Genomic DNA, 22146 nt, shown 5'->3' on the forward strand with positions numbered 1-22146 from the left:
AGTCACCCGTGATAGGCTACGTGACAATTTACGTAGCCTATCACAGCTGACTTTGCAGATCTAGCCGTGATAGGCTACGTTAATCGTCACGTAGCCTATCATGGGGGCATTTTTTTTTTAACTTTTAATTTCGCGGTCGGGCGAGGTGAGGCGCCTCCTCCCCAGCCTGAATTTCGGCCGGGCGAGGCGGGAAGCCTCCCCCCCGGCCTGAACTTTGGGGGGAGAGCAGCGAAGCGCCTCCCCCCCACCGTGAAAAGCTGCGAGACCAGGTAAGTGGGTTTCGTGCACCCCTATCCCATCCTCAACAGTCAAGTAGCACTCTGTGGCTACAGAGCACACACTCTTCTTCTTCTTCTTCTTCTTCTTCTTCTTCTTCTTCTTCTTCTCCTCCTCCCCCCCTCCTCTTCTTCTCTTGAGTGGTTTGCCCCCTTGTTGTTGTGCTTCTGCAAACCTCGGGATTAGCCTGAGAATGCTGATACCTCCTTCTTTCTTGATGGCAGTGTTTTGGCTACAATCCTATCGGCATTCAGAATTGAGTTTGGTATTAGAGTGTTTGCATCCCAGACCAATCTTGATCATTGCTCGTGTTATTGTTAAGCATAAATGGAGTGGGGCTGAGTGGTTAGAATTTTTTTTCCTGTACAGTTAGTAAAATATCTCAGGCTACCTTTGAGTATATATTATACTAATATATAATGGACATGTTCATATGTAAGGATAGGGAAATTTGTAAAACTCAAGCTCGTTGTGGTTCTCCAATATCCACCTAGAAACTTATCTTGACTTATGTCTGTATCAGGTTGTGAACTTTCTTTTCACACACTATGCATGTGTTTTCCAAATGTGTGCATCAGTTGTCTTTATATGTAAAAAGTTTGCACTTTTCTTCCATTGATTAACCTGTGTTTGTGCATAGTTTTTTCCCCAAAAGTAGACACTTTTTCATGTGTACTATTCAAAGATAACCATTTTCAAATGCACTTTTCATTGGTCTGAGAATCACACCACAAGCTTGGAAATGCATGGACTTCGACTACAGATGGCGTTCAAGTCTGTGTCCAAGTTCAGGAGGTACAAGCTGGGTAAATTCTAGGGATGGGGGAGAATTTCTCCCTGAAACTTTGGGGGGCTGAGCGCCAACGCATTTGGTCCTCTGAAGGTTGTTCAGGGAGAAATTCCCCCCCGCCCCCCGCCCCCCCCCCCGGGATGGGACTTACCTTTCACGAACATCCCTCCCGGCGGCGGGTCCCGGCGGCGGTTCGGCAGGTCTTCGTCAGGGGCGGGGGCGACAGCCGGTCTTTTGACCAGCTGCCGCCGCCGCTGCCATTACAAGAAAATTTTTTAAAAAAACGCCCCTGTGATAGGCTACGTAACGATTAACGTAGCCTATCATGGCTAGATTTGCAAAGTAGCTATTTGCGTTGCCCTTATTTTCGCCGTAGTCTACGTAAATCTTTACGTAGACTACAGCGACCAAATAAGGAACGTGAATGGCGGCTCCCTATGGGGGCCACCATTGGCGTACGCGCTTTTTTTTTTTTCAAAGTCACCCGTGATAGGCTACGTGATGATTAACGTAGCCTATCACGGCTGACTTTGCAGATCTAGCCGTGATAGGCTACGTTAATCGTTATGTAGCCTATCACAGGGGCGTTTTTTTTTTTTCTTTTAGATCAAGGTGCCCAAGACATTCACAGGTGAATGTAGGAACGGTTGAACTGGTACAAGAAGCAAGATATTCATGCAAGATGATGGTATTTATGTCACTTATATCAATAATGGTGTCTCAATTTGTGCATAGTTCTCCTGTTGGTAAATGTGCCATAGGTCATCCTCCTTCTATTCTTCACAAGTCTTATCATGCAGGAGACTTTATCATTGCTGGCATTATTTCACAGATCTTCATATTTTCTAGATCAATAACCTTTGAAAAAGACCCTTCTCAAGAAGCATTTGAAGATATCATGTAAGGAACATAGTGCTTTGCTTTTAACCATACTATATTCCCTGGCAACCCTGTCTAATTCACAATTGACCTTAGATTGAGTTGATTTGTAGGGTCTGACTTCCAGTGCATCATTGTCTATCTTTGTAAAAAGGTAGGATTACCTGCCCTCTGTTGGTGATGATGATGATGATGGTCAGCAGAGCTTACTTAGACCAAGACCCTATACCCTAAATCTCCTTCTTTAAGGGGTATTTCTATGGGAAGTCTGTGGAATGACAGTCTTTTGCATTGCCCTAAATACAAACAATGGAGAGACTATGCTCTCTAAGATTGCAATTCTAACCACACTTAGCTGGGTGTACATCCCATTGACCTAGGATGGACTGTACATTTTGGATCAGAATCATGGTAAGCAGTCTTTTAACTAAATTGGCCAGTTATGAATTGGCTGCAGCCTTCAACAATGTTGCATTTTCAAATGTAAATTTTGGTATGTATCTATGTCTTTGGTAGGTATCAGTCCCCTTTCTGAGGTGTCCATCTACCACATTTCACCTTTTTAAAGCATGTGAATAATGGTGTAGTGGAGCCAGGCCTTGCAGGGACACAAAACCAGTTCTTTTTGGTTACGAGGATGCTGGTGTCATCTGCAGTCCCACTCTGAATTCCCTGCCCCTTCTGAGCTTAGCTGCAATTCTGACAACTGGGTGGAAATGAATTTTCCCAGCAAGAATATGGTGTACTCTGTTGTAATACAAAGTATTTCCAAGTGACTTGGTCTTGAACAGGCAGTTAAGACACATCTGCTTTAAGAAGGACTGTTCTGTCCTGGTGGAGACAAAACTGCTAGAACTATTTTGTTGATATGAATCAACAGAGTTGCCTGCATTTTTTTTTTTAAACTTCCCTTGGATGCATGGCTATTGGGACTGAGCAACAGCACCTCCAAATTTACAGATACACCAGTGCATGTAAAAGTTGCGTAATTTTGATCTGTATTTCTCTAAATGACAGAGTGATCTTATTCACCTTTCTGTAACACATAGAAACGTTATCTATTCATTAAATAAAGCTGATATCACTTCAGGTTGTTTTTTTTTAATATTGACCATGTGCATGTCTGGGACATCCCCCCCCCCATCACTATATTTTAAATCTATGCACTGAGGCTATGTTCTATTTGGATAGTATTTCTATGTGTATAAAAATTTTTACATTTCATGTAAACCTTTACATTTATACATTGTATTTCTTGTCTTATTTTACTATGGTTCTACTTGTTGTGAACCTCTCAGAGAGCTTTGGCTATTGGATGGTATAGAAATGTAATAAATAAATAAATATGTGTGGTAATGAGTAATATCCAAACCAGGGCCAGCACTGAACTGATACAGCTGTGTATCAAATGTAATACAGCTATGTGTACAAATGTTTCTTCCTGTGTCCTTGGACCATGGACAATCTGTCTTAATTTAATATATTTATTAAACATACAATGAATTGAAATTTTGAAGAAGCTACACTACAATGCATCTTTTAATGCTCATTGCAGTGTACTAACTCAGAGCTACCAGCACATCCTTGCCTTAGAATTTGCTGTAAAAGTGATCAATGAAAATCCTAGGATATTACCCAATATCACCCTGGGCTTCCAGATCTATAACAGCAATTTCCATGCAAGATGGACCTATCTTGCCTCCATGGAACTTCTCTCCACATGGGGCGGATTTATCCCTAACTACAAATGTGATATCCAGGTCAATCTGGTAGCAGCCATTGGAGGACCTAATTCTGATATCTGTAGAGGCAAAAGATGTCACCCATCTTTTGCCTCTACAAGATTCCACAGGTAGGACACAATCATGGAAAACAGGGGTTTAACAAGCTGCTTAAGACTTCTATCCCCTTTTAAAATATGGGTTTGACAGTATTACACATTGCGAGCATTGCAACTGAAATTAAGAGTCATGCCTTGTATGATGCTCAAATGCAAAATTCTATCCAAAGAAAAATATTGTTACAGCTTACTCTGGCTTGTGAACCAAAATACTTACTGGTTCTTCCATTCATCTTTGTAACCAGTGAGTTGGATCCAGACTTAGTCATACCTAAGTAGACACATTGAAATTAATGGAAACTAGAGTATGTTAGTCATGATTTAGTTGTCCCATTGATTTCAATAGGTCTACTCTAAGCATGTCTATACCTGGATCTAACCCAGTGGTAAGGCAATAGAGAGCATTTCTTCATTCTCACCTTATAATGACTTCAGTTTCATGAACGTTAAATGCCTTCAACAAAATGAGGTCACCAAATTTCTTTCCAGTTCTTCAGACTAAAGGTGAGTGGTAACTTTTTTGATCACTTGCATGTTAGGCTGGATGGTTCAGTCTAGCTTTTTTTTATTGGCATGGTACCTTTCTGTACAGTGAGTTGCTCTTCAGTGGGAGAGCATTCCAACTTAGAACCCTCTACCCACATTCCAGTCCTTGAAAGTCTTCATAACTTTGTTCTGATGAATGTATAAGATGGTTCTTACTAACATATGTTAAGTTGTTTAATGCTCTTTAATTATTGAACATTTTGAACTTGAGATGGGAATGCAGAAGGGACAATGCTATGGACTCTTTAGGACAAAGTAATACCTTCAATATAGTGTCATTTTTTTAATGTGACTTTTTCCAAAAGTACTCAATTTTATTTGATATCAGATTACCATGGTCTCCATGTTCTACTGGTGAGGTTCACAGGAAAGATGAAGGTCTAATGCTTTTGAGGATGATCCAGTCTTTTAGTTCCATGTACCATCTCTGTGAGAACAAGTGTGTATGGGGGGGACAAGTTCTTTGGAACAAACAAAAATGAGATAGACTGGGAACCATTTTACACTTTCAAACCAGAAAAAAACTAGTCAAAGAACCCAAGTAAACCATGATGCAATTTTAATACGAGATAGATAGATTGAGAGAGAGAGAGAGAGAGAGAGAGAGAGAGAGAGAGTCAAGAGGGCATGCCATTTCTATATAATTATCATGTGTCTCCATAATGATCATAAAACCATCCCACTCACCCCTGTCCAACTAAAACCCCGCCTCTAACATGGGAACAAAGAGAAATTATGAATTCTGCATGAGGGTACATGGGTACATGCATTATAATAGGAGCAAGGGCAGGGGAAGCAAAATTCATCCTGCAGTAGAAAAAAGAATGCCTGTAGGCAGGCACGGCTTGCGTAACTCAATGAAGCCATAAGCTATGCCGTGAAGGGCCACCCAAGACGGACAGGTCGTGGCAGAGAGTTCTGACAAAATGTGGTCCACTGGAGAAGGAAATGGCAACCCACTCCAGTATTCCTGCCAAGAAAACCCCATGGAATGTATCACAAGGCTAAACGAGATGACGCCGGAAGATGAGCCCCTCAGGTCGGAAGGTGTCCAATATGCTACTGGGGAAGAGCAGAGGGTATTTCCAAGTAGCTCCAGAAAGAGTGAAGCGGCTGGGCCAAAGCCGAAAGGACACTCAGCTGTGGATGTGTCTGGTGGTGAAAAGAAAATCCGATGCTGTAAAGAACAATATTGTTTAGGAACCTGGAATGTCAGATCAATGAATCAGGGTAAGCTGGAGGTGGTCAAACATGAGATGGCAAGATTGAACATCGACATCTTGGGAATCAGCGAACTCAAATGGACAGGCATGGGCAAATTTAATTCAGGTGACCATCATATCTACTATTGTGGGCAAGAATCCCTTAGAAGAAATGGAGTAGCACTCATAGTCAACAAAAGGGTGGGAAAAGCAGTACTGGGGTACAATCTTAAAAATGATAGAATGATCTCAGTACGAATCCAAGGCAAACCATTCAACATCACAGTAATTCAAGTCTATGCCCCAACCACTGAGGCCGAAGAAGCTGAGGTTGATCGGTTCTATGAAGACCTACAACGCCTTCTAGAACTAACACCAAAAAAAGATGTCCTCTTCATCATAGGGGATTGGAATGCTAAAGTAGGAAGTCAAGAAATCACCGGGATAACAGGCAAGCATGGCCTTGGTGTACAAAATGAAGCAGGACAAAAGCTAATAGAGTTTTGCCAAGAGAACATGCTGATCATAGCAAACACTCTTTTCCAACAGCACAAGAGGCGACTCTACACATGGACATCACCAGATGGTCAATATCGAAATCAGATTGATTATGTCCTTTGCAGCCAAAGATGGAGAAGCTCCATACAGTCAGTAAAAACAAGAGCTGGAGCTGACTGTGGCTCAGATCATGAGCTGCTTCTTGCAAAATTTCGGCTTAAATTGAAGAACGTCGGGAAAACCACTAAACCGTTCAGGTATGACCTCAATCATATCCCTGATGAATATACAGTGGAGGTGAGGAATAGATTTCAGGGATTAGACCTGATAGACAGAGTGCCTGAGGAACTATGGACGGAGGTCCGTAACATTGTTCAGGAGGCAGCAACTCAATCCATCCCAAAGAAAAAGAAATGCAAGAAAGCAAAGTGGCTGTCTGATGAGGCTTTACAAGTAGCTGAGGAAAGAAGGGAAGCGAAAAGCAAGGGAGAAAGGGGAAGATATACCCAACTGAATGCAGAGTTCCAGAGAATAGCAAGGAGAGACAAGAAGGCCTTCTTAAATGAACAATGCAAAGAAATCGAGGAAAACAACAGAATGGGAAAGACTAGAGATCTCTTCAAGAAAATTGGAGATCTCAAGGGAACGTTTTGTGCAAAGACGGGCATGATAAAGGACAAAGAAGGCAGGGACCTAACAGAAGCAGATGAGATTAAGAAGAGGTGGCAAGAATACACAGAAGAACTATACAGGAAAGATCTGAATGTCCCTGATAGCCATGATAGTGCGGTCACTGAACTTGAGCCAGACATCCTAGAGAGTGAAGTCAAGTGGGCCTTAGGAAGCATTAGTAACAACAAAGCTAGCGGAGATGACAGTATTCCAGCCGAGCTATTTAAAATCCTAAAAGATGATGCTGTTAAAGTGCTGCATTCAATATGCCAACAAATCTGGAACACTCAACAGTGGCCACAAGACTGGAAAAGGTCAGTTTACATTCCAATTCCAAAGAAGGGCAACGCCAAAGAGTGTTCAAACTACCGCACAATTGCGCTCATTTCACATGCCAGCAAGGTGATGCTCAAAATCCTACAAGCTAGGCTTCAGCAGTATGCGAACCGAGAATTACCGGAAGTACAAGCTGGGTTTCGAAGAGGCAGAGGAACTAGAGATCAAATCGCCAACATTCGCTGCATCATGGAGAAAGCAAGAGAATTCCAGAAAAACGTCTATTTCTGCTTCATTGACTACGCTAAAGCCTTTGATTGTGTGGATCACAACAAACTGTGGCAAATTCTTAAAGTGATGGGAGTACCAGACCACCTTACCTGTCTCCTGAGAAACCTGTACGAGGGTCAAGAAGCAACAGTAAGAACCAGACATGGAACAACCGATTGGTTCAAAATTGGGAAAGGAGTACGACAAGGCTGCATATTGTCACCCTGCTTATTTAACTTATATGCAGAGTACATCATTAGAAATGCCGAGTTGGATGAATCAGAGGTCGGAATTAAGATTGCCGGGAGAATTATCAACAACCTCCGATATGCAGACGATACCACCCTAATGGCAGAAAGCGAAGAGGATCTAAAGAGCCTCTTGTTGAGGGTGAAAGAAGAGAGTGCAAAAGCTGGTTTGAAACTCAACATTAAAAAAACGAAGATCATGGCATCTGGCCCCATCACTTCCTGGCATATGGAAGGGGAAGAAATGGAAGCAGTGACAGATTTTACTTTCTTGGGTTCCAAGATCACCGCAGACGGTGACTGTAGCCATGAAATTAAAAGACGCTTGCTCCTTGGGAGGAAAGCTACGGTCAACCTAGACAGCATAGTAAGAAGCAGAGACATCACCTTGCCGACAAAGGTCCGTCTAATCAAAGCTATGGTTTTCCCAGTAGTAATGTATGGCTGTGAGAGCTGGACTATAAGGAAGGCTGAGCGCCGAAGAATTGATGCTTTCGAACTGTGGTGCTGGAGAAGACTCTTACGAGTGCCCTGGACTGCAAGGAAGTCAAATCAGTCCATCCTAAAGGAAATCAACCCTGAGTGCTCATTGGAAGGACAGATAATGAAGCTGAAGCTCCAATATTTTGGCCACCTAATGCGAAGAGAAAACTCCCTGGAAAAGACCCTGATGCTGGGAAAGACTGAAGGCAAAAGGAGAAGGGGACGGCAGAGGATGAGATGGCTAGATGGCATCACGGATGCAATGAATATGAACTTGAGCACGCTCCGGGAGAGAGCGCAGGACAGGAAGGCCTGGCGTGCTATGGTACATGGGGTCACGAAGAGTCGGACACGACTGAACGACTGAACAACAACAACAACAACAAGGCAGGCACAGTCTATATGCAGCCTAAAAATAAAATAAAATTAATAAAAAAGTTTCTGGATCCAAGCCAGTATTTGATGCAGGTAAATAGCTTTCGTTTTCAAACATCAAGAAAGACTCCGAGTCACAAGTCATTACTGCTGTAATATTTCAAAACTTGCCCCCAAAATAAAAGTTAGATAAAAATAAGGGATGTGTGAATCAGCTAAACAAGAACTTGCTGAAGTCCTCTGAATTCCACCTTGAATCTCATTCCAACCTGAGTCAGCATCAGATTGTGAGCTTTTCTTCTTCGTTTTCTTTCTGTTTCTGCATGAAATTACATGCAGATTTTTTCATGGTTATTTTTCCAAATGTATGCATCAATTGTGCATATGTTCAAAATGTATTAGGGCTGTGTATGGCTTCGGTCTGAATCCCAAATCCCAAAACAGATGGGGACACTTGGGGCTGAAGTGGCACAGTTCTGGAGTGGGTTAGGATCAGGCTGATGTGCTCCGAAGTGGGTTGGATTGCTCCTAAGTGCTTTGGGCTACTTCAGACTGATCTGGACAGCTGCTCCACCCAATGGTATGAGCCCCCCGCTCCTTACTTGGATCCCTGGGGAGCACCCGCAGTTGTTGCCATGCTGACTCCCTTGCAAAGGCTGATGGCTGTGGGAGTTCCCAACAGATCCAGGTAAGGAGAGGGGGGTCTCACATTGCTCAGTGGTGGCGGGGGGGGGGGCTCGTACAGCTTTGGGTCTCCAGATCTTGCTTCAGATCCAGAGCCTGAAGTGGGTTGGTTTGGCTTAGAAGCAGGCTGAGGGGGGTGGGGCTGATTCAGGACTTTCAAAGCAGCCTCCAAAGTGGGTTGGGGGGATGTGCACAGTCCTAAAATGTTTTTTTTTTTTTGCTTTGATTAAAATGTATTTGTGCACATTTTTCAAAAGTACACTTTTTTCATTCACATTTTTTTCAAATGTACACATGGTGTTCAATACATGGGGTGGGGGGTCTGCAAATCACACTGCAAACTTGGAAATGTACAAACTTTGACTGCAATTTACATCTGAGTCTGTGTTCATTCTGGAAGGTAAGAACTGGATAAATCCTGTTCAAAACTGAACTGAAAGAATTTCTAATAAAAAACAAAGAGGTGGAATATGTCATTATATTAGATCAAAGGTGCATAATATGCAGCCCTTTTCCATGCTCTGTACCGAACCTGGCAGGATCCAACCCACTTTTCCCTATGGCCCAACTGATATGGGCTGCAGGGAGAAAACACTGACCTATGTCTTCCAAGACCACTCTTTTCTGCTAGCACTGGTGGAGGAACAGCAACCTAGGTGATGATCACTGGTGTGTGTGGTGGAAGGGTGCATGTGTGTCTCTGCACATATATTTGTGCCACCAAATGACACAATATCTGGCCCTTGGGACTGAAAATGTTGTGCACCCCTGTATTAGAGAAAAATTGAACCATTGGACGATGCTTTTGACAAATGTTCTATAAGTCATATCCAGAATATGAGACAGTGCCATTGTAACACTTATTTCATCACATAAGCAGTCCACCATGGTTTAGCTCAGGGGGAGGCAACCTATTTTGGCCCATGGGCATATTTGGCAAGTTGAGAAACTGCCCTGGGCACCACCACAAAATGGGTGCACTGCAGATGAAAGCATTGGCCTGCAGCCACCTCCCATCTCCAATTCCCAAGAATGATCTTCTCCACATGGGGCTTGATCCTGCTATTGAGATTGGTTACTCATGGAAGTTTGTGGGACCTTTACATGACTCCATCAGCCTCCAGGGCATCTCCTGCACTAAATGACCTTTATTCCCCTCCCCTTTTTTTTAGATCAGAGATAATGAGTTATCAAATTACAGTGTGTTGAGTTTCCTCATGAAAAGAAGAAATCTGGCATTAAGAGGAGCTAGACCTCAGCGCCATCTAGTGGCTGTATAATGAAAGGTATAGAACGTGCAGATAAGGAGAAAAGGTGTATGTGTGGGAGTAGATGCTCATGAAAAGGGAGTCCATTGTGAACTCATGGTTTGTCGTTGGGTTGGGAACTCTAGGTTGTTTAAACCATGGGTTGTCATTATGTGTGAATCTGGAACCGTGGGTTATTCATGCATTGTATTGCCAGGTTACAGAAGCAGTGGGCAAGTGTAGCCAAAAAAGCCAACTGTTCTACATGCGAGTACTACAGCGCTGCAAAGGCATTTGGGATACAGGGAGGGAGCGGGTGAAGGAGGAGGGAAACCAACAACCCAGGGATTGAGAAAAAGTGCCATGGTTTGTTTTATCATATGCCAGACAAATCCTGGGTAGGGCAACAAACCATGGGTAAAATAAACCATGGATTATGTGCGACCAGGTCAGTAATTTACTCCCCATGGTGGCAGTGCAAAAGCGGTGCCAGAATTCATTTTAACGATGGGCTGTGTTACCCTTGGATACAAATCGGTAAAGTTGCAGGATTTTAGGCTTGTGTAGAAATGCTCAATATCTCTGAGCCCAATGTGTGTTCCAGAGGCATTCATGGAGAAAGAAGATGGGGAAAGCTAGAGGACCACACTTTGCTTTAAAGTGATCCCAGCTTCCAGTAAGTAATCTTGTTATAAAAGAAAAAGGGAAATAAGGAGGGGGAGGGCACCTCAGCAAGAGTCAAGGGTCAAGTATCCATAGGTGGACTGTGCTCATGGCCACAACATTGCCTGCCCCTGCTTTCATCTGTTGCGTCTAGTCTACCGGCCTCTAGGAAGCAGGCTGAAATTCAGGACAAGTTCTCTGTGATCCCCAGGCCTGATGGCCTTCTCGGTTCTAGCTAGGCATGCCACAGCCCCCCAGTACACTGCTTACAGCAACTAGGGGTGTACGAAACCCCCTTACCTTGCATCCGCTGGGGGTTTGGGGGGGGAGGCAATCCAGTCCTCCCCCCTGGAAACCTCCTGGCTGGCTCTGCTCTGCGGCGAGTCTGCAGAGCCACCGGCTGGGGCCGGCTGCTGCCAGACTTCCAGCCATGGCCGGTCTCCAGAAGCGAATGGCATCTGGCCTAGCAGATGCCATTTGCGTCCTTTCCCCTTCCATGATAGGCTACATAAGCTTTGCGTAGCCTATCACGGGAAGGGGAAGGGATGCAAATGACGTCTGCTAGGCTGGCCACTATTCGCGTCCGAAGACAGGCTGCGGATGGACCTGGCTGGAGCCGGCAGTGCCAGCCTGCCAGGTAGGATCCGGCTGAGTTGGACTTCATAGGGTGGCGGGGTGGGGTGGCCCGTTCCGCCATGGACTTCAGGGAGGGCAGATTCTTAGAATCCCCCCCCCCAGAATCTGTGGTGGAATTCTCCACCTTCCCTAATGGCAACTCTGTTGCAGTTGGCCACCCATGGAGCAAACTCTCTTCCACCCACATAAACATCCACATCTATGCTAGGGATGTACAAACTGTGTAAAATCCACTCTGTCTGTGTTTCATGGATTGTTGGGCACCTTTTGTTCCATCGTCTGCTCACAGACAGATGCATTTTTCCCCATCATGTGGCAAAATATGCAAATAATTATGTAAGAGGTTTCACAACAATTTATATAATTTACCTTAGTATGTAACATGTAGCGTATTGTACCCTATTCCATTCAACTTTTCCCTGTGTATAGTTATTTACCAGTCTCAGCAGAAACTTGCATATTATCCTACAAATAAGTATGCATAAATTTTGGAAAAGTAAATTGTGTGTGTGTGTGTGTGTGTATAAGTCCACAAACTTTGCACAGCCTGAAGGGTTTGCTCTGCAGCAGATTCCACAGGTCGGATTCTTAGAAATCCCAGCTCATTTTAGTCCATCTCAAATTTCTCCAGCATCTTGCACATTTAAATCCATATCCCCTTCCTTGCTCATAGATGTTCATGGAACTCTGGACTGGATCTTATTGTTCTGGGATGACAAGCCCTTACAGCTTGGCAAGTGGATCAGTGTACATATACAATTTATTTTGGAAATATCCCTATTAACTTTTCATTATTTTCTTTAGTTCACATATGGCTCTGCTCCAGTGATGAAAAACGGAATCGAAGAGGTTTTCTTTTATCAGATGTTTCCAAATGGAGATAATCAGTATAGGGGGATTGTCCAGTTACTGCTGCATTTCAAATGGACATGGATTGGAGTGATTTTCATTAATGATGACAGTGGAGAGAGATTTATTGCCAATGTACTTCCCATTTTCTCCCAGGGGGGTATCTGCTTTGATTTCATAGAAAGATTCCCACAACTAACCTTTTCTAGTGGAATCACTGAAATGGTGCTGGAAGTGTTTCAAACAATCAGGATTATTATGGAAAGCACTGCCAATGTATTGTTTATAAATGGTGAAATTCAGACTATTATTGTTTTAAGAACAATGCTCCACCTGTCAGAATTTGAGGAAATACCAATGAAAACCAAAGTATGGATTATGCCAGCCCAGATGGATTTCGCATCAGTCCCTTTTCAAAGAAGTTGGGACATCCACTTCATCCATGGTGCAATATCCTTCACAATTCACTCCAAGGAAGTATTAGGATTCCAGCAATTTCTTCAGTTCAGAAACCCAACCTTGGAAAAAGAAGATGGCTTTATCAGGGTTTTCTGGGAAGAGGCATTTAACTGCTCTATCCCCAGTACCACTTTAGAAAAGAATGTTGGAAAAATCTGCACTGGGGAGGAGAAGCTGGAATCTCTTCCTCGGTCTGTTTTTGAAGTGAGAATGACTGGCCATAGCTACAGCATATACAATGCTGTCCATGCAGTGGCAGAAGGTTTGCATGCTATTCATTCATCCAAATTAAAAAACAGAGCAATGGCAGATCGAAGGAGATGGGACCTTCTGAATCAACAGCTGTTGCAGGTGACAACATCTGGGAAATATTAATCCAGAGCTGCTCATTGTATGTGTAGGTGCAACAGTATTAAATGATGTATATGGAAGACAGTGCAAGGCTGTTGAATTAGCTACATTTCTTTCTTTCCTTTTAAATGTCAATGTATCCTTAGTTAATGGATGCACATGGTATGGCAGGACAACGAGAGTGGGGAGGCCATCGTCTAGAGCCTCCTCTGCTTACACACTGCTGAGGAGTGGGATGTTTACTTATTTTTAGGGAAAGGACTCAGTGCTATATAGACCCAGGTTTTAGATCATGAATGAAATTCTGAGTGTAGTACCATTGTGGCTCATTTCTCTGTTTTTTGTTATAAAACATTAAACTTGCATAACAGGTCTGTGATTTTACTGTGGCTCTATAGGGATGTATGAAAGTCACTTACCTTTTTGAAGGGTGACATTCGTGGTGGGGGGGTGCTCCGTCCCTCCCCCCGAAATTATCTCCGGCCGACTCCGCTTCGCTCTGCGGAGATTCCGTGGAGCCACCAGCCAGGGCTGCCCACAGCCAGACATCCAGCCACTGGGCAGCCTGCAGGGATGCAAATGGCAGCTGCCGTAGCCACCGCCATTTGCGTCCCTGTATTTTGCCATGATAGGCTACATAAATATTTATGTAGCCTATCACGGCAACCCCCCCCCCCAAAAAAAAACAGTGGATGCAAATGGTGGCGGCTACGGCGGCCGCCATTTGTGTTCCCTTTTTTGCCGTTTTAGCCTACGTAAATATTTACGTAGGCTAAAACAGAAAAAAAGGGAACGCAAATGGCAGCCACCGTAGCTACCACCATTTGTGTTCCCTTAGTTAAGCCATGATAGGTTATGTAAGTATTTACGTAGCCTATCACAGCTACATGGAAGAAGCGAATGGTGGCCACAGACGTGGCTGCCATTCGCAAGTCAGTATGGACGGCAGCAGGTAGGTGCTCTGTTCCAGGCCCATTTTGTGGGGTGGGGGCATGGGGGGGCTTTGTTCCACCACAGATTTTGGGGGGCCAAATGTCAGTGCATTCAGCTTCACCGGATCCATGGCGGAATTCTCTGACATCCCTAGGCTCTAGTTTTAATAAATTAAGTATAAATCTGGCTGTTGATGATGAGAGTTGTAGCCCAACCTATCTGGTGGGTATTGATGGGAAATGAATGGAAAGGAATTAATCTATGCCAACTCTAGGGCAGGGATACATTACCAGCCACTTTGCGGTCATGGCCAGGGACCAGAAGAGCCATGAATTTGAAGGATCCACAACCTCTTCTGGATCACTTCCTGATGCACCCCCAGCATACCTACATTTTCCCCTGTCTGATATAGGAGTTCTGATGTCAAAGAGGTAAGGGGTGCAGATGTTTTCATGGGAACTAGACAGGTGGGTTTGAGGCTGGCTCTTATAGAGAGGCAAGTTTCTTTCTTCACCCTTGGAGGGGGAGATTTGTTATATCCTATGGTCCCTAGGATACCCTCCCAGGTTTCATAGGATTGCAGCATTAGCTAATATATGTGATAACGGTGGAATACAAGGACCTCCGATATAGTAAAACATTGAGAAAACATTAGATAAGGTGCAGAGGGATTAGTTATTTAAGACATTAGACACAGTGTCCATTCATCATCCTCATCTTCATCCTCACCCACATCCACTGATATTTATGAATAACTTATATTAAAGACATCTCTAAGCAATGTACAAAAACAAGTCTGCATACACTGGAAAATATCACATTCCTGGGAATGCCTATTGGAAAAAGTATGTTTTTAGTAGGCGTGGAAAACTCAGAAGGGTTGGTGCTTGCGCAATTTGTGGTGGTAGGGAATTCCAGACAGAGTGCATTACAGTACTAAAGGACCTACTCTGGGCCATGTTAGATTGAATCTCCAAAATCCTGGGTGCCACCAAGACATATGTGTTTTCATGTTTGTTTTTCCTAAGTGATTGGATTCATTTTATTCTAAGTTATTGTACACTACCCTGAGTATTAGGACAGGAGCTGTCAAATAGGTGTAATAATCAATAATCAATTAAATACTGAAATAGTGCCCCTCCTCTTACAACTTGATTCAGATTTAGATTCAACAAAGCAATTATTTTTGTAACAACAAAGAAAATGTAGTGGATTCACCAAGATACATTCTGAAATCTATGCCCCATTGTTCCCCGCCAACAACTTTCCACAAACCCACTCTCCCTTCCGCCTGTTTCCCATTTCACTTAAGGAGGAGCAACAGCTTGGTTCGAGTAGGGAAAACTCACTTAAAGCTTATCTGCAAAGCGTCCCTTGGGCATCACTTGCCCTGGAACATTTTGCATGCCAGAGAGGTGCAACAACTTGGACAATGATCAGTGGTAGAGGAGAATGATAAGGAAGAATGGTGCTCACTTCATCATGCAGGTGATTAATTCATATCTGGTAATTAACTTTAGTGCTATAACTTATAACCATTTATATAATATATCACCATTGTTTTGCATATCTGCACCTGTTGGTACATACTTATTGTCTGTTTCCTTTCCTCCTTCTTCAATTGTAGCTTCACCACCATCTGAGAGGTAACTCGTTTAATAACAGTGCTGGGGAGAAGGTTCTGTTTGACCAAAATGGCGAACTAGTTGCTGGATTTGATATTATCAACTGGGTCACATTTCCGAACCAGACCTTTCTCAAAGTAAAGGTTGGATGGATATCATCACAGGCTTTTCCTAATGAATTATTCACCATTTGTGAGGATGCAATCATATGGCCCAAGAGGTTCAAACAGGTAGTTTCATATTTTGGGATTTATCAAATCATGTCCCCAGTGTACAAAAAAACTGGAGCTGAGACAAGGTATAAAACAAAGGGCCTGTTCATGTGCACGGGGGGAGAGGGTGGTTAGGGTAATCATGGAGGGGGTTGGTTAGCAAAACCATAATGCACAGGCCACCAGATGATCATGCAACAATGCAGCACCATGTGGTTCCACTAACCACCCCTCTCCATTGTCACCTGGCGATCTTCCTGGCATGGTTCCTGAGTATCCCATCATCCTCCATGGTGTGAAGAGGCTTCTAGAGGCCACTCCATGGTCTGAAATGGCCATGCAACCACAAAGAAATCCACAGTGGCTAGAGTCACTGGCAGTGGTGGACGCTCTAGCTGGGGGACTCTATGGTTGTGGCCTAGAACTCCTCTGGAGCCCATTTTAACCACTGGGGAGCCTGCCAGACAACACAGTAAGCCCCTTAACTCTTTTGCAGAGAGGTGTTTAGTCAGGGTGGCTTACTAACCATGGGTAATGTGGTTTTCTCCTCCCACATGATATGCAAAGCCACTGTGGTTAGCAGAAATTTTCTAACCATCATGGCTTTGTGTTACATGTGAACAGGGCCATAGCATGCTGCTAAACTGGGGTTTAGGGGGGTGACATTCCCCCTGCCAACCCCACCTCTCAACATTTTCTTTATGGCTGGTGACAGCCATAATCATCAATTTTGCCTTAAGCATAGGGATGCTTGCCTAGCATTCATTGTTTTGGCGCAGCTTCACAGCACGTCATGGGAAGAGAGGGAAGCATAGGCATATAGCTTAGACAGCTGAACAATGGTTGCTCAATCTGGGCAAGAGTAAGCATTTCCTTATTCATTATGCAATGTGGGGATGCATCCCTCCCTTCCTTCAATGAGCAAATTTATCCCATACCACTTAGCATCAATGAAAGCATAGCAATGTCACAGCTTGCAAAGGAGGCTATGAAATTACTGCAGATGTTTCAACTCAGTTTTATCAAAAAGTTGGTCATTATTCACCCACTGAAATACCCTCACCTCATGCCTGCTACAAACCCTGACCTGCACACATCTGGATTTTATATAATATCTGAAGCAACTTAGATGTACTGTATGTGCATAGGAATTTTTCGCCTTGACTGGGAACGATAATCAACAACACCAGCAGGTAGGATCAAAGGTCAAACCACTATGACAATGTGCAATGCATTGTGTTCCAAAGGATAACATACTAAAGTAAGTCTCAAGACAGTAAGTATTTTTGCCCCAAACCTTTCTCACATGGGGCGGGGGGGATTCAATTAGCAGTGGAGTTTCCAACAGCCTATTATATACTAATGTTTTCTAAATGTAATTTCCTTATGCCATGCCATCATCAACGCATTTCTTAACTCTAGAATGGCTTTGGAGACATAAAACTCTCAAAATGTATTTTCTGAATCTTAAAACATTCTTCTCTCCCATTTATGGACAGGTACGCCCACTGTCTTTGTGTAATGACAATTGCCATTCATGTTATAGTAGGACAAAGAAGGAAGGCAAGCCATTTTGCTGTTATGATTGCCTCCCATGTCCAGATGGGAAGATTTCAAACCAGAAGGGTAAGAGATGGCAAACATATTGGCTGGTTTAATTGCGACCTTAAATATAGAACTTAAGTGAAGGTGTGTGTATGTGTGTGTGTGTGTGAGAGAGAGAGAGAGAGAGGAGGGGGCTTATTCAGTACATTATATGCAGAGAAAAAGGAGAATATGACTAATCCCAGTTTACAATATGTGGGCATGGATTCAGGACTTGTCTTCCATCGAAAGGAGGACTTTGAAGAAGGTACCTCCTCCTCCTCCTTTTCAGAGATACCCTCTCTCCTGTCAACCCATTCAGAAGGGTCCCCAGATCATTTGGGATTTGGAGGAGTTGCCATGGGGAGCAGGGGAGAAGTACAGCATAGCTGTACATGACTAAACTAGAATCCAACCACTGGGTTCCAGGTAGGGATGTCAGAGAATTCCGCCATGGATCTCGATGAGGCTGAATGCCAGTGCATTCGGCCCCCTGAAATCTGTGGCGGAACAAAACCCTCCACCCCCCCACCCCACGAAAGGTGCGTGAAATGGAGCACTTACCTGCTACCATCTGCGCTGAATTGAGAATGGTGGCCGCATCTGCGGCCGCCATGCACTTCCTCATTATAGCCATGATAGGCTACGTAAATAATTACGTAGCCTATCACAGCTGATGCAGGGATGCCATTTGCGTCCCTGTGGACGCCGTGATAGGCTAAAAAAGTATTTACCTAGCCTATCACTGCAAAAAAACACACACAGCGGACGCAAATGGCGGCGGCTACGGTGGCCACCATTTGCGTTCCTTTTTTTTTTACTGTTTTAGCGTAAATATTTATGTAGGCTAAAAAGGCAAAAAAAAAAGGGAACGCAAATGGCAGCCGCCATAAAGCCACCATTTGCATCTGCTGTTTTGTTTGGGTTTTTTGCCGTGATAGGCTACGTAAATATTTATGTAGCCTATCACAGCAAAATACAGAGACATTTGCGTCCCTGCAGGTTGACCAGTGGCTGCATGTCCAGCTGTGGGTGGCTCTGGCCAGTGGCCCCATGGAACCTCCGCAGAGCGGAGTCAGCCAGAGAAAATTTCGGGGGGAGGGACGGAGCGCCTCCCCCTGACCGCGAATGTCACCCTTCAAAAAGGTAAGTGACTTTCGTACATCCCTAGTTCCAGGATAGGCTTGGCCTTCCCTTTGTCCCTATAATCCTAAGACTAGACACCTTGAGACTAGCTCTCTCTTTTTACTAGGGATGGATGAAAGGGACTTACCTTGTCCCGCAGCTTGCTTCGCAGTGGGGGGGAGATGCTTCGCTTCTCCCCCTGAAGTTCAGGTGAGGGGGGGAAGGTGCCCCGCCTCGCCCGGCCGAAATTCAGGCCGAGGGGGGAGGCACCCCATTCCTTGCTGCCGAAATTCAGGCTGGGGAGGAGCGCCCCGTCTACCCGGCCGTGAAAAAAAAAGTAAAGTAAAAAAAAAACACACATACACCCGTGATAGGCTACGTAACGATTTACGTAGCCTATCATGGCTAGATTTCCAAAGTCAGCCATGATAGGCTATGTAAATCGTCACGTAGCCTATCACAGGTGACTTTGAAAAAAAAAAGAAGCCCGTACGCAAATGCCAGCGCCCACAGGGCGCCGGCATTTGCGTTCCTTAGTTTGGCACGTCTAGTCTACGTAAAGATTTACGTAGACTACAGCGAAAATAAGGGAACGCTATTTGTGTTGCCCTTATTTTCGCTGTAGTCTACGTGAATCTTTACGTAGACTAGACGTGCCAAACTAAGGAACGCAAATGGCGGCGCCCCATGGGTGCCACCATTTGTGTACGCGCTTTTTTTTCCCCCAAAGTCACCTGTGATAGGCTATGTGACGATTTACGTAGCCTATTACGGCTGACTTTGGGAACCTAGCCATGATAAATCATTATGTAGCCTATCATGGGTGTGTGTGTGTGTGTTTTACTTTACTTTTTTATTTTGCAATGGCTGTGGTGGCAGCCGGTCCGAAGACCGGCCGCCGCCACCGCCCCCGCCACCGCCAAAATGCCACTGAAACGCCGCCGAAACGCCACCGGGACCCGCCGCCAAGTGGGACATTCGCACGAGGTAAGTCCCATCCCGGGGGGGCAGGGGCCGGCAGAGAATTTCTCCATCAATTTTGGGGGGCCGAATGCGTTGGCATTTGGCCTCCTGGAGATTCGTGGAGAAATTCTCCGCCATCCCTACTTTTTACATCAGCTTTGGATGGTTTCCAGTTTTCACAATTTTTTCAACACTAACTATGGAATCTGGAAAATTATTACATTGGAGGAGTACAAACTTCTCTTTCAGATTTCAGTCTGGCAACTATAATTTAGGTCTCTGAAACAGTGAAACTTGACAAGACTGAGTCATACATAACTCAGCCATGTATCAAAACATGTTTTCTTTTACAGACATGGATGACTGTTTTGACTGTCTACAAGACCAGTATCCAAACAGTGACCATGATTTATGCATTCCAAAGGATATAACTTTCTTATCCTATAAAGAACCTTTGGGGATCAATTTGGCAGTTTTTGCTCTTTTATTTTCTTTTATCACAGCTTTGGTACTTCAGATCTTCATTAAGCACAGAGAGACTCCCATAGTCAAAGCCAACAACAAGAACCTTACCTATATTCTCCTAATTTCACTCCTGCTCTCCTTCCTTTGTACTTTACTATTTATAGGCCAACCCACAAAACCCACGTGTCTCCTTTGACAAACTGCTTTTGGCATAATCTTTTCAGTGGCAGTTTCTTGTGTTTTGGCCAAGACTATCATTATGGTTCTAGTTTTCATGGCCAGAGAACCAGGTTCCAGGATGAAGAAGTGGGTGGGGAAAAGACTGGCCAATTTCATTGTTCTTTCCAGCTCCATTATTCAAGCCAGTATTTGTACTGTATGATTGGCATCCTCTGCCCCATTTCCAGATTTGGACATGCACTCCATGAGTATGGAAATTGTACTGGAATGTAATGAAGGGTCAGTCACCATGTTTTATTGTGTAGGCTTCATGGGCTTCCTGGCCTTTGTTAGCTTCACTGTGGCTTTCCTAGCCAGGAACTTACCAGACAGTTTCAATGAAGCCAAGTTTATTACCTTCAGTATGTTGGTGTTTTGTAGTGTTTGGACATCCTTTGTACCAACCTATCTGAGTGCCAAAGGAAAATACATGGTGGCTGTGGAGATCTTCTCCATCTTAGCCTCTAGTGCTGGCTTATTAGCCTGTATCTTTTCCCCCAAATGCTATATCATTGTACTGAGGCCTGAATTGAACAATAGGGGACAGATAAGAAGAAAGCATTAAGAAAACTACAAAACATGGATTAGTGACACACTTCTAGAAATTAGATGTCTCAGTTTCAGATCAGTGTTTATCACCCTGTGTTCTCTCACTGATGCTCAGTATACATATATGATATTACCCCCTTTAAAAAACTAGGTTTTTATGTAGGAGTAAAGAAATAGGGTTGTATGAAAGTTACTTACATTTTTGAAGGGTGACATTCGCAGTGGGGGGGAGGGGCTCTGTCCAATCCATTTCCATTAACCATATATTTAGCAAACAATCCATTTCCATTAACCTTATATTACCATTCCATTGACACATATTAGTAAACATTAAAAGTTTAATCAGCAAGAAATAATAATAACCATAATCCCATAATAATGATAGTAATACTAATATTAATGACAATTTAAAATAGAAGAAAAAGAAAAAGAAATTTAAGAAAGGATAAAAAGTAAAAACAAACCATTTATTTATTTTAAGTAATATCATATCTAAAATATATATTTATATGTGTACACACACATACACACACCAACAGGAATGTATAAAATATAACACACCAAGGAGAAAGAAAGCAGAAATATGCAAACATTTAATCTGGAAAACTTCAAGACATCCTACCAGCTAAACCCCAAGAGGATCAGTAGAAATGGGTAAATTCGAACTCTGGAGGCTGAGAAAATTGGCTCCTTTGTTTTAATGTTAACACCAATGAGAAATGATTCAGCCACATCAGGATTTAATTTTTTTTTCATCTGGCCTTCAAAAACAATGCAAAATGTTATAGGTATGTACAAAAGTCACCTACCTTTTTGCAGGGGTGATTTGTGGGGGGGAGGCGCTCCGTCCCTCCCCCCGAAATTCTGGCTGGGGGGGAGGCGCTCCGTCCCTCCCCCCTGAAATTCTGGCCAGCCGGCTCCACTCCGCAGGGATTCTGAGGAGCCGCCAGCCGGCTCTGCCAGCAGCCAGACATCTGGCCGCTGGCTAGCAGGGACACAAATGGAAGCGGCCATAGCCACCGCCGTTTGCGTCCCTGCAGTCAGCCATGATAGGCTACGTAAATGTTTACGTAGCCCATCACGGCTGATTTAAAAGAAAAAAAAATACGCGTATACAAATGGTGGCGCCCATGGGTGCCACCATTTGCGTTCCTTATTTTGGCACGTCTCAGTCTACGTAAACATTTACGTAGGCTAAGACGGTGAAAATAAGGGGAATGCAAATAG

The 22146-nt window shown here is 43.8% G+C and overlaps 1 pseudogene; it reads left to right on the top strand.

The window, feature by feature from the left end:
- Positions 1–1039: 1039 nt before the first annotated feature.
- LOC146342544 (vomeronasal type-2 receptor 26-like) lies at positions 1040–20935 on the top strand (annotated as a pseudogene).
- Positions 20936–22146: the final 1211 nt, after the last annotated feature.

Source organism: Heloderma suspectum, chromosome 6 (genome assembly GCF_057233095.1).
Source record: "Heloderma suspectum isolate Gila_16-S chromosome 6, 16-S_ref, whole genome shotgun sequence".
Classification (NCBI taxonomy): domain Eukaryota; kingdom Metazoa; phylum Chordata; class Lepidosauria; order Squamata; family Helodermatidae; genus Heloderma; species Heloderma suspectum.